Here is a 13,087-nt window from a genome sequence, read left to right on the forward strand (position 1 = left end):
AAGACACAAAAGCAATCTAAGAGCCATCAGCCTGTAAATATGTTACCCTGATCAAATGTGACACATCAACATGTAGCTAAACTATGTTTTGGAACTGGAATTAATTAGGGATAGAGCAGATACGCAGAGGGACTCACAGGGTTGCTAGTGCCTTATGTGAAGAGTTATAAGCACGTGGCTGACTCAGAAAAGTTCAGGCTGTGAGCTCAGTGAAGGCATAGGCACTGATGCCAGCATACAACCTCGCTGCTCCATGCCCTGCCAGCAGGGCAGGGATGTGCTGCCCTCAAAGCTCTTTTTGATCTTTGTTGTCTAGGAAGGGGAACTGCACAGCTCAGCTCAGGTGGGAAAACCTTTTGCACTGTCTCAGCTGGGTGAGAGGATTCCTCATGCAGACACCTGTGCTTGCTCTGCCAGCCTTCTGCATCTTGACGGTGCATCTGCTGGGACTACAGTACAGGTAATGTTTTGCAAGGTTTGTTAGCTGTATTTAACACACAACTATGCAGTAATTGCCATTCTATATTATTCACCTACATAGAGATGCATTATCTTTTAATGTCAAAGGGGAAATGTGTCAGTTTTGCTATCTGGTTAGAAACATCCCCTTGCCTGTAAAATGGGGCCTTACAGAACAGCAGGGTGTGGGCTGCCAGGTAGGTAGCCAGGCATTAAATGCACCCTTCAGTCACAAGAGTCCTGGGCTGATAGCAGCAGCATGCCATGTGTGTCACACATGTGCCTGTCACTCTGCCTTGTACAGCTTACAGGCTAAATAAAACAGAGCACGGTCCATCACAGTGTGCAGGTGACAGGGATGGAGGCTGAGCCTTGGGATTATTATTTGAGCAGGCAGTGCTCTCTGCAGCCTCCCATGGCCAGTTGGAAGTTCCAGCTGTATTTTGAGGCTCAGCTACTATTCCTGGCCCAAACGTGGCAGTACCTTGTGAACCTGAGGCAAACCTTATAGATAGCAAATTGCAGCCACTCCAGCACAGAGCATGCAGGCACAAACCACTTCATTGATTTACCTCTACCTCAGGGCCTGTTGCAGGCAACAGAAAGAGCTGGAGTATCACTGGGCACCTTATTGGAAGATACTCTCATAGAAAGGAATGTAATTCTTTGCTAGCAATGCCTTGTGGCAGATTAAAACATAGAATTATAGACCCTAATTGGAAAAGACCTCTCAAATCATCTAATCCAACCACCCCCCACCCATGAGGAGCTACGAGATATAGTTTAGTGGCTTGTCGTAGCAAGGGTAATGGGAGGACAGTTGGACTAGATGATCTTGTAGGTCCTTTCCAACCTTGTGAGTCTATGATTCTATGATTCTGTGCCCACTGGCCACGTCCCTCAGTGCCACATCCACACAGCTCTTGAACACCTCCAGCAATGGTGACTCCACCATCTCCCTGGACAGCCTGTGCCACTGCCTCACTGCACTTTCTGAGAAGAAATTGTTCCTAATATCCAACCTGACTGTCCCCTGAAAGGGTTGCTCTGGGGCTGAGAGGTGCTTGTGCAGTGCCACATGGTTGTGTTAGTGCTGCACTGAGTGTGTGCATGGTATACCCATGTCACGTGTGTAGGGAAGCTCAACATTCCTCTAGATCAAGGTCCGCCACTGCAGCTTTTGGTTTCTGCAATCTGATTTACCCCAGCTGGGAGTCAGACCTCAATAAGTACTGTGTTCTGTTGCAAGAAAAACCCGTGCTTAGAGATATATTAGGGACATATTTTGAAGTGCATGAAATGTAAAAGCTTTGTGCTAAAGGATAAAAAAAAATCTTGTTATGGCAGCACTGGTGCAAACATCTCTGAGTTTAATCTGAAATAAACCAAATGATCCCTCTGACCTCAGTGGCGCAGTGAGCTCAGATAGGGACACCCATAACATCAAGGCCTCCACGTGCCAGAAGTATGCAGCGAGATCCCTGGGGGCACAGAACTCGGTCAGTGTCAAAGTCAGTAAGAGACCTCCATTTTCTTTGGGGAGATAAATTCTAAAATAATACAAATAGAATTTCAACCACGGAGAGGAAGATAAAAAATTAAAAGGGAAAAAAAAAAAAAAAAACAGACTTCACATTTGGAAAGAAAATATTAAGTAAACTCATTCTTCTCCTTTCAGATCAAATTCTCTCTTCAGCTGCCAGAAGACAAACACATCAAAGCACATTACTTGCTGGGCTTTAAGGCTTGTCAACAACTTGGAGCTCTATTAATATTTGAAACATTTTAGCTAAGCAAACACCAGTAGCTTCTCGAAGCTGTGTACATTGATTTTAATCAAGTAGAAATAAACTTCTCAAGTTAGCCCTATTGGTGCAGATGAGCTGTGGTCATGTCTTACAAAAGAAAACTTGAAACTTATGAGGCTGATGCTCTCAAAGCATGCAACTGTTTTCATGCACAGTTCCACAAGCCCTTAAAATACCCATTTCCAGTCTGTGAGCAGCATGGCTTCAAATAATGACTTCACTGAGCCCTGCAAGCAGTGCTACATCTGCCAGCCTTTGCTTGATGAAGAAGTCCACGTTGAAACTAATGACCCAGAAGAACAGAGCTATGAATTAAGCATTGCAATGTCCCGTATTCCTTGCTCTTATTTATGGGAACTAACTTCTTTGTGATTTATCCACTTTATAAATTTCTCTTGGATGCGTAGAGGCCTTCTATCAAGTTAGCACTCTAAGCTCAGAAATAACATCTCCCACACACGCTGGTGCAGTGGAACTGGGCGTATAAATGTCAAAACAGAAAGCAAACACTCGGTGCTTTCACACAGTGCTCCAGCCACATACTACTGCCCCACACCCAGGGCAGCCGCACACCTCTTTGCTCTTATCAGCATCACATGTAGAGCTGTGGCCATACCCCTAATCCCAGTGTCACACTGGGCTCCACCCCAGGCTTTCATGCCCAACTGTAGTGGGCCAATCACCCAATCCACACACAAGCAGATATGGGAGATCTGGGGAGCTTTATCCACTAAAGGTGCTGCATGAAAGGGCTTTGCTCTAATATCAGCTGCAGCAGTGCGGATATATTAAGCTTAAAATAAATTACATCAGAATTGTAAGGGGTTGAAGCACTGGCAGTTGCAATTCCTGCCCTAATCCTGACATTTACATCAAAACCTGAACTAGAAATAGGGATAACCTCACATTTTCGAGTTCTTGATCCAAGCTGCTCAGTGCCTCAGGCATTGTTCACTCTCACAGTAAACTCAGACATGTACTTCTGTAACTGAATGCGTGTGGGAGCTCAGGATACCCATGCCAGTACAACAGCCCATGCTCAGCAGTGTGTGCCAAAGGCACTGCAGAAGCTAGTAGAGATGGCATTGTGCAGATGTAGCGCAGCAGTAAGGAGAATTATGGATGGATTCAGCAGCCTCAAGGCAGACAGGACAATGAAGGGAACCTCAGCAATCAGCTTGGTCATCCCGATGTTACTGTGATGTGTATGGGGCAGGCACATCACAGAACAGAAATAGTTCCCAAGTGAACTGGGAGCACTGGGAGAGAATGGAAAAAGCATCAATGAAAAGCTGGCACTAGGCAACGTAAGCTACCAAGTGCCTAACTCTGCTTGTGCTTGCTCAACTCATTTTCCAAAAGCAGTAAGTTTTATGGGCTCCTGCTAATTCACGGGCCATTTTATGTGTACAACCGTATCTAACCATCCCTGTCTTCCTGCTGCAAAGAAACAGCTCTTCCCCACTTTCCTCCCCAAAACACATACACACAGAATCACACAGAATGGCCCAGGCTGGAAGGGACCTCATGGATCATCAAACTCCAACTCTGCCACCACAGGCAGGGCTGCCAACCTCCCCATTTAATACTAGACCAGGCTGCCCAGCGCCCTATCCAACCTGGCCTTGAACACCTCTGGGAACAGGGCATCCACAACCTCTCTGGGCAGCCTGTTCCAGCACCCCGCTGCTCTCATTGTAAAGAATTTCCCCCTGACATCCAACCTAAATCTTCCTTCCTTCCCTTCCTTACATAGGTAGCATCGAGTCACCCTCCCCTTCAGAAATCCAAAGTACAGCACAGCGGCACTCATCATTTGCAGGATTCGAGATGATGAAGGGCCTGGAGCACCTCTGCTGTGAGGAGGGGCTGAGAGAGCTGGGACTGTTCAGCCTGGAAATGAGGAGGCTCCAGGGAGACCTGATAGTGGCCCTTCAGTGTCTAAAGAAGGCTATAAGGAAGAAGGCGGCAGACTGGAAAAGAGGAGGCTTGGGGGGATCTCATCAATGCCTAAAAATACCCAAAAGATGGGTGCACAGAGACTGGTTTCAGTAGTTCCCAGTGCCAGGCACAAACTGGCACACAGAAGCTCCCTCTGAACACCATGAGCACTCCTGTGCTGTGCAGGGGATGCAGCAGTGGCACAGACTGCCCATAGGCTGTGGGGTCTCCTCTGTGGAGATCTCCAGCAGCCACCTGGACACGGCCCTGGACACCCTGCTCTGGGTGGCCTTGCTGGAGCAGGGGCTGGAGCAGGTGGGACCTGAGGTCCATGTCAATGTCAGTCATTTGGGGATCAGTGATTCCGTGACTAAAAACAAGAGAGAACCATGTCTCTTTAGGGGCCTTTTGCCACTGAAGGCAGTGGAGAGGCCTCTTAACCAATCCTAAAAGGTGTATCGGTGGATATTTCCTCCATACCCCTCACACCTGCCCACTGGAGGAGATTCAGCAGCAGCTGAGGCTGCTCTTATCCCAGACCTTACCTGCAAACTCAGAAACTGGAGAGAGGAAATGGGGATATTCAGCATTTCACTGTACAAACCTGAAAATGCACGGCACTTTCTTTTCATCAAATTGATGAAAATACAAACGTTTGATTTCAAGTGAAAAACAAACCTTTTAAAGCTACACATCTGCAATAGTTATATTTACTTAAAGCCCAAATTTCTGACAAAGCCTTGTCAGTGGGCTGGGTGTTTGCAGTCTGTACCAGCCCTGACATTTTGCAAACACAATTACATTTGTAGATCATCTTAGATTTGCACTGAATGTTGAGGCTTAGAAGTGAACTAATTCACTTAAATCAGTATGTACTGGTGATGCATGCAAATTTTGGATGAACCAAGCAGCAGAGAACCTCATCTTCCAGTCTCACTTGTCTGTGTAGGCCTTGCACAGCATCGTACTATGTGATGTGTCCAGGGTTAGCCCCCCTCTCCTATAAGAACAGGTTGAGAGAGATGGGGCTGTTCAACCTGGAGAAGGCTCTGGGGAGACCTAAGAGTGGCCTTTCAGTATCAAAAGACAGTCAGTAAGAAAGAATGGGACTCCTCAGCAGAGCAAGGGGAAATGGCTTCAAATTAAAAGTGGGGAGATTTAGATTGAATGTAATTAGTTTTTTATAATGAGGGTGGTGAGGCACTGGCACAGGTTGCCCAGAGAGGTGGTGAACGCCCTGTCACTGGAGACATCCAAGGTCACGCTGGACAGGGCTCTGAGCACCTGATCTAGTTGTAGTGTCCCTGTTCACTGCAGTAGAGTGGGACTAGGTGACCTTTAACAGTCCCTTCCAAGTCTAACAATTGTACAATTATGCATCCCAGAGGGCCATTCTATAACAAAGGCCACAACATCATCTTTTTGCAAGCAGGAGGGCAGTGGACAAGGACCAGCTCTGGGACATGAGTCTGAGAGCATCTGGGGATGCTTGACCAATACAGGCACAGGTGCACCACCAGAACTTGCTGTCCCCAGCAAGTCCCAAGGACTGGAGGAGAATGCTCTCATTTTTCAAGAAAGGAAGAAAGCGTGCAGATATCTTAAAGTTTAAGTAATAGTCTCTTGAATGCTTCTCAAAGGTAATTTAGGAGAGGCACTGTCTGAAGAGAAAAGCAATTTGCATTTGCTGTTGCTCCTAGTTAGGAGCAGGAAAAATAAAGGGGGAAATGCAATTGGCCGTTTTGCTGCAGTGCAGGCATTTCTTTTTTCAGTTGGCATCTCGAAGTTAAAAGCCCCTTTTTGTGTCCCTTCACTGCCCTGGAGTAATGAAACCCCTCTTTGCATTTTAACTCTGCGAGCCTCTGCCCGGCTGCTGCTCCACGGCTCACCCACAGACACAGCTGCAGTGTGGGGAAATTGGAGAGAACTAACGAGCCAGCTGCCTTGTTAGTTATTCACATTCTCTGCAGAAGATCACCAAGTTTTTAAAGTGTTTGTTTTCTCAAAACATATCGAACAGGAAATTAAGGTGAAATCAAGTATGTTCTTGCTCATATAGTCCTCTTTCAGTCAGCTGCATTGATTTAGGAAGGCGCTGCCTGATTTCTGCACACTTTTTTTTTGTTATTTTCTAGTAGAGGTATTTCTGGAGTTAGCAGCCATAGCACACGTAGGATGTAGAGCAAGAATCCATGACCGCAACACAGCCGACTCTCAATCTTGCTATTAAGCTTAGCTGCTCACTTCTTTCTCCTTTTATTTTTGTTTCATTTTGCTGGAGCAGAAGCTGCAGCCCTGAGCCTTGTGGAAGGAAATGCCCGTCCCTTGGCAGCATTCCACATTTCAGGGGAAATATTTCACAAAACATGGGTTCCTGCCACTGCCCTGATAGGCACCTCACAGCCCCTTACCCCTATTTAAATGCCCCATGGCAGGGCAGAGGCCAGTGCTTCCCGATGCTGAGTGTGTTGCAGTGGCAGATCTGGAAGTGGACTTTGCAGCTTGTCGTTGTTTGTTGCTGCTGACCTATGGCTGATGCAGTTCCCAATGCCTGGGTTTGCCCTATTTCTTCCGGCCACAGCTGAAGGAGGATCCTTTGTGCCAAGAAAAATCCTTTAATTAGCTCCTGCGTATACAGGAAACCCTGGAAACCCAGCCTTGGGTATTTTGATCATAGCTATGTCATGAAGCCACGGAAATCTGAGGGAAATACTACTTTCTCCTTTTTTTGTTGTTGTTTTTTATTTTTTCTTTCTTTCTTTTTTGCTGGTTGATGCATTGCAGCCCAGGCAGTGCCAGAGGCGGGATGCTGCAGGATGCTGCAGAAGCAGGGTGCAGGAGCAGCGTCTGTCTGTCCTGCCTGCTGGACAGTAAGTGCTGCTGCAGAGCAGCACTCAATCACAGCGCTGTGCAGCACTCACCCTACCTACAGCATGCACGTCCTCATTTAATTCATCTCTGTCTGAGGATGTTTTCCAAAGCAGGCAGCAATCAGCTTCTCACTCTGCATCCCCTCCCACTCACCCCAAGGGCATCCTCCTTTGCCACTGGTGCCACCTGGCCGTGCCATGCCACCTGGGCTCAGAAAGCTGAGGACAGAACTCTCTTAACTGAGACAGGGGAGGTTTAGGTTAGACATTAGGAGGAAGTTTTTCACACGCAGGGTGGTGACACACTGGAACAGGTTGCCCAAGGAGGCTGTGGATGCCCCATCCCTGGAGGCATTCAAGGCCAGGCTGGATGTGGCTCTGGGCAGCCTGGTCTGGTGGTTGCGACCCTGTACATAGCAGGGGGTTGGAACCAGATGATCATTGTGGTCCTTTTCAACCCAGGACATTCTGTGATTCTATGATTCTATGATAAATCTCTGCATTGCCTTCCCTCCTATTTTTTGTTCCTTTTGCATTACACAAACATGAGAACAGATGACATAGCATGCATTCCAAGGCATATGTTTCATAATACCACAGAGAGCATAAGCCTTTAGAGACATTCTCTCCACTAAAATTCAAACGAATGGCTCTGCATAGCATTTCCCCACTCAGCAGAGGCAGGGGTGCTGATTTCCATGCTGGACCACCATTTCCCTCTGGGAGCACACAAAGCTCTGTGTGAAACCCCCGACAGAGCAATTGTCATTAGAGCTCACCTCTTGTAGCCATGATGTCCGTGTGGTTTCAAAGAGCCATATTGATCTAGTTGCATTTTGATAACAAAAGTATGCATTATATTTACCCCGCTGAAGCCTTTTTGGAGCCAGGCTCCTTTAAACTGTGTTTTGACTGTCTGGATAGACCCACATTTTCCACCTTTAACTACTGTGTTTTCACCCAGGAGGCATTCTGTACTACAGCAACCTCTTAAAATCATTAGCAACATTTAACTTGTCATGAAGCATCATTGTTACAGCCCCTCTTCGTCTGATGGAGCTGGTAAAATGGGAGCAACAGGTGCATGAAGGGAGGGTAAAGAAGGGGTTGAGACCAAAAATGTGTGCAGGCTGCAGAGTGAAACCATGGGGCTCCTGCAGGTGGAAGGTAAAAAGCGAGATGCTGGCTTTCAGCAACAAGATCTTGCAGGGAGAAAAAGGTGACTAAGAGATGTTTTGGGGCTTTGAGGTTACAAGTCCCGCAGAGCAGGAGAGATGACTGCCTCCAGCAATGAGCAGACGAAAGCTCTCATTTATAGCAGGAATTTCTTCTGCTACCTATCCTTTTCATGCAAGTAATTCAGAAGCTTTTTGCACTGTTAAGCTTCAGAGACTCACTCTGGCTAATTAAAAAATAATTAAAACAGGGCCTGAATTTTACTTTTTTTTTTTTTTTTTTTTTTTTTAACTGAAAGAGGGGAGGCTTAGATTAGATATCAGGAGTAAATTCTTCACTCAAAGGCCAGTGAGGTCCTGGCACAGCTGCCCAGAGAAGCTGTGGTGCCCCATCCCTGGAGGTGCTTGAGGCCAGGTTGGATGGGGCCCTGGGCAGCCTGAGCTGGTGGGGGGCAGCTGGATGGGCTGCAAGCTTGCATCCAACCCAAATCATTCTGTGATTCTATCATTCTGTGATTCCATGATGACTGTGGAATGTCTGGTTATTAGTGGGACAGACAGTGACAAAGACTCAATCAGACTTCTGACCCTGGGTTTGGGGTCACTGCTCATAGCTGCTTCCACCTGGTGTACCTTTGGTGTCTGTCAGGCAGTGTACAGATTGGAAAGAGGTAGATGCTTCTCCCTTGGTTACAGAAGAAATCACCACCAGGCTTTTAAAAGCACAAAAGGAGATAAGTGAAAAATTCAGTATTTGAGACAGATTCAAATCCTTCTAAATTTTTTTCCCTCATTTGAAACACTAATAATGTGAAATCCAACAGCTACAAGCAAATCGGGTGCACTTGAGAGCTGCCCAAATGAGCATGCCTGTCCCCAAAGCATCTGAGCACACAAGCATCACACACCTGAGACAGGCTTGGGAAAAAAAGGAGTCTGTAATGCTTGTTTTCTTCTGAGGCAGCAGCAAAGGTAGCAGTGATACAGCTGCCACATTGTCCTGTTTTGTTGCATTCACCACCAAGAGATGACACTCTGCTGCTGCTGCCAACACAGCTGCTGTCAGCAGATTTGGTTGTCCTTCAGCACGTACCAGCATGCCAACCCCACTGGCTGGCTCTCACACAGACTTCCAAAGTAGTGGCATGGGTTATTGGTGTGTAATGCACTCAACCTGATCACGGGAATATGGTAGAGATGAAGAAGGGCTGATGGAGCTTCCCCCAGGGGGATATCATCTCCTTGGTCTGGCCTTACAAGCAGGGACTGGTGTTTATTCACCCTACTACAAGTCAAGAATAGGCTGGCTGTCCCAGCTCCAGGATGACCTACTGCACTGCTATAGAAAATGTGTGTGCATTTTTTGTGCAGGGAGCCAGAAAGAAGGCATGTGTATGGCAGAAGAGAAAGACCACGGCAGATTCCCTCTATACAGATCTGCGCTGCCCAAGGCTTGAGCCCATGTACATGTGCCTCAGGTAAGGGCCATGAATTGCATGAGTGAAGCAGAGACCTTCATACTTGATATGCATCCAGATCCAGGATTAAATACTGCCCTTTTGTCCCTTTTATGCAAGTTGATTTCTATTTCTGAGTGTGTGGAGGCATAATGATGTGTATAATGTATGTGTCTATCTGCATAAACACAAGGTTTCCTTTTTTATAATGGCACACTCTTCTACTTAGGGCATATATAAATGTATTCAGGCATGCCTGACTACATAGCCTCCAGAGAAATATATATATATATATATATATTCTTTCACAAACACACACACTCACACATGTAGGCTATGTATAATATTTTCAGAAGCTTAGTATCAAGCTTCCTCTGGTTGTTTCCTAAGTTCCTGGCGGAACTGCAGAAACAAGCACAATACAAGGATATTGAAGGGTGGGAGAGTCATTTTTTATAACAGTACAGTAGCACGAGTAGCTGATAACAGCAAAAATAAATGATTGCCTCAGAAACTGGAAATCTCTATAGCTGAATGGTGTATTTTCTCCCTTTTGACCTCAAGAGCATTCAGGAGTAAAAGGTTATTGTCCTACTTTGCTGTCTCATTCAAATTTGGTGCTGCAGCTGAGTTTGAGCACTGAACAAGCTCAAGGACATGTTTTTCTCCTATTCCTGCTCTCGTTGCAGACATTCACAGAGTACAAAACAAATTGAAAATTTTTAAAAGGATGCCAGAATTAAACTTCTGGAGGAAGGCATTTTTCAAAGATTTCTGATCATTTTGTCTAATATTATTCAGGAAAAACAAAAATCTGAAGCCTTTCAGCGGGTACCTGATTGCTATGAATGCCCAAATTAAGGAAGCTCAGAGCAGAAGGGTGCATTACTGATAGTAATCATGTTAATAGATAAGATTGCTGATGGATGTGACTGATGGTCCCACAAATACTGAATACAACCCCTTCTATTATTTTTTCATGCATTGCTTGGCACAGCTATCTTTCTCATTTCTCTGAACAGATCCAGTGCAAAGAGAAGGTCCCAGTCACTTGACGTGGTTTGATAGACCAATGTAGCTTCAGTCATTGCAAGATACTTTTTCAGGCTGGACCAGACTCTGAGCAACACGATGTAGCTGCAGATGTTCCTGTTCATTGCAGGGGGTTTGGACCAGATGACCTTTAAAGGTTCCTTCCAACTCAGATGATTTTATGAGTCAACTAGACATATACTGTTTCTTTCCCAATCAGCATACACTTAAGAAAATAGACATTCCTTCCCAGCTCTGCAGCGTGATGGTGCAGATTTGAACGATGCAAACTGAACTCATTTAATTAGGAAGATGAACAATACCCACCTGTTTGGTTTTTTCTCAGCACTCTGAATGACTTCAGCACAGCACGGAGATGCTTTTCTCACTCCTCCTCCACTCCAGCCACCAAGAATGCAACAGACTTGCAGCCAGATTAGAGGCAGCCAGACAATTCAAAGATTTATGGTATTGCTTAGTAAGGGCAAGTGCGAAAGTCAAATGGTAACTTCCCAAGAGAGACTGATTACTCTGAACTACAGCAAATACAATTCGCTGACAGAGAGTTATGAAGATGTCAGTTCAGGCCAGGGCAGAGGACAGCTGCCACGTGGGTCCAGGTGTTCCTAGCAAACAGAAACATTGCTGTTTCAGGCACCCATAAATGCTGGTAAAGTCCCCTCAAGTTTTTAGGAAGCTTTGTTTTTCCACTGCATTTCGTTCAGCAGCATTGTATTTTCAAAGCTCTTTGCAATACCTCTGTTTGGCATCACCTGCATTTCTGCTATTCAGGCCTCCATCTGGTCTTTTTGTAGGTAACTCCCCCAAAGAGGAGACACATACTCTCCACCAGCTGTCCCTGGGGCACAGCATCCCAACACCTGCTTTCAAGACTGCTTCTCTCTTCTCAGCCAAGTCTCACCAATTGCACCTGGGCTCACTTCAGCCTTCCACCTTATTTAGCAAAACAGGACACTCCTACCTTTTTCTGTTTCAGTTTTATGAATTTTTTTTTTTCTTAAGAGGGCAACTGGGGAGGGAAATAACAGAGCAGGTTTGAACATTTGTTTTCATTTAATGAGTTTTGCACTTGCCCTAAGAGCCTGTTCAGGAGAAAAATCCTTGCAAGATTTAATTTGCAGAGCGGTAGTAGAGAAAGTTCTGAGGGACGGAGGAAGGATGAATAATTCTTTTGGAGCCTTTCTCTACTTACAGAAATGAAATGTATTGAGGCCATGGGAATGGCCATGGTCTTCTGGGAGCCTTAATTCCCTGCATTACCACTCCATCCTAGGAAGACGAATAGCTGAAGGAGTCCTCCACAGATCACTTCATTACCCTACAAAGACCATCAAGGGAATAAGAAGCTCTGGAGGAGTATGAGCCTCTGTTTCTGGGGAATCTTGAAGACTTTCATTTCCACACCATGAAGCTTTTCTACTTTCTTATGAAAAAAATAAAAAGCTGGGTTTGCAGGGACATTCCTGTAGTTTTCTTCCAAAAGAACTATAGGTGCTCCTCTTAGCACAAACCCACTTCAGTTCATATACACATCTCATTTATTCTGGACAAATCCCACCAGCAGACTTCATGCTGATGGTAAATATACTGCCAGAGCCTGAGTTTCTGAGAGTTCATCATTGCAGCTACCTGGTCACGTTGCAGCTGGGTCCTGTGAGGAGTCCCAGAAACACAGAGTGAAGATGAGGAGGAATCGAGAAGCTGTTGAAAGATCTCTGCATCGCAAACCCTTTGGCAGAAGGGGCAGCATCCAGCCATCCATCCCCATAGGTGGCTGCATTCCACCCCAGCACCTTTTCACATGCACAGAGCAATGAGATGAAGACCAGAGATTTATCACCTAATGTGTTTGCTATATCCTGTCTGCCCAGGCAACACCTCCAAGCATATGCCCATTGATTGTCTGCTGCTGCTACACAATCTCTGTGCTACTTAACATTCCACCCAAGATACTGAGTCACAAAGGTAGCACCTTCCATCCCATCCTAAATTCCTCTGCAAATCATACTATGCTTTATGAAGCAGAAGCAGATTTCTACCTATGCAAAGCAGATAGAATTGTATCCTGGGATGATGGTTTGTATCCATGAGGAAGAACTAAGGGACGATTTAGGCCTACAGAAAGGACTTGAGCTGTTGGATGAAATTTTCCCCTAGACACAGGCCTCTTGATAGGTGACATTTATACATCATTTAGGCAGGCTGTGGCAATTTCAAATAGTGTAATGAACAGATGGATTCTATCAGCAGATGGATTACCCAGGTGTACCCAAGATTTTACGAACAGTGGCTTCTGCAACTGGAGATGAGCACTGGGACTCTTC

The sequence above is a fragment of the Centrocercus urophasianus genome, unplaced genomic scaffold (assembly GCF_019232065.1).
Source record: "Centrocercus urophasianus isolate 14NV4802_14NV808 unplaced genomic scaffold, USGS_Curo_1.0 seq_12, whole genome shotgun sequence".
NCBI classification, from domain to species: Eukaryota; Metazoa; Chordata; class Aves; order Galliformes; family Phasianidae; genus Centrocercus; species Centrocercus urophasianus.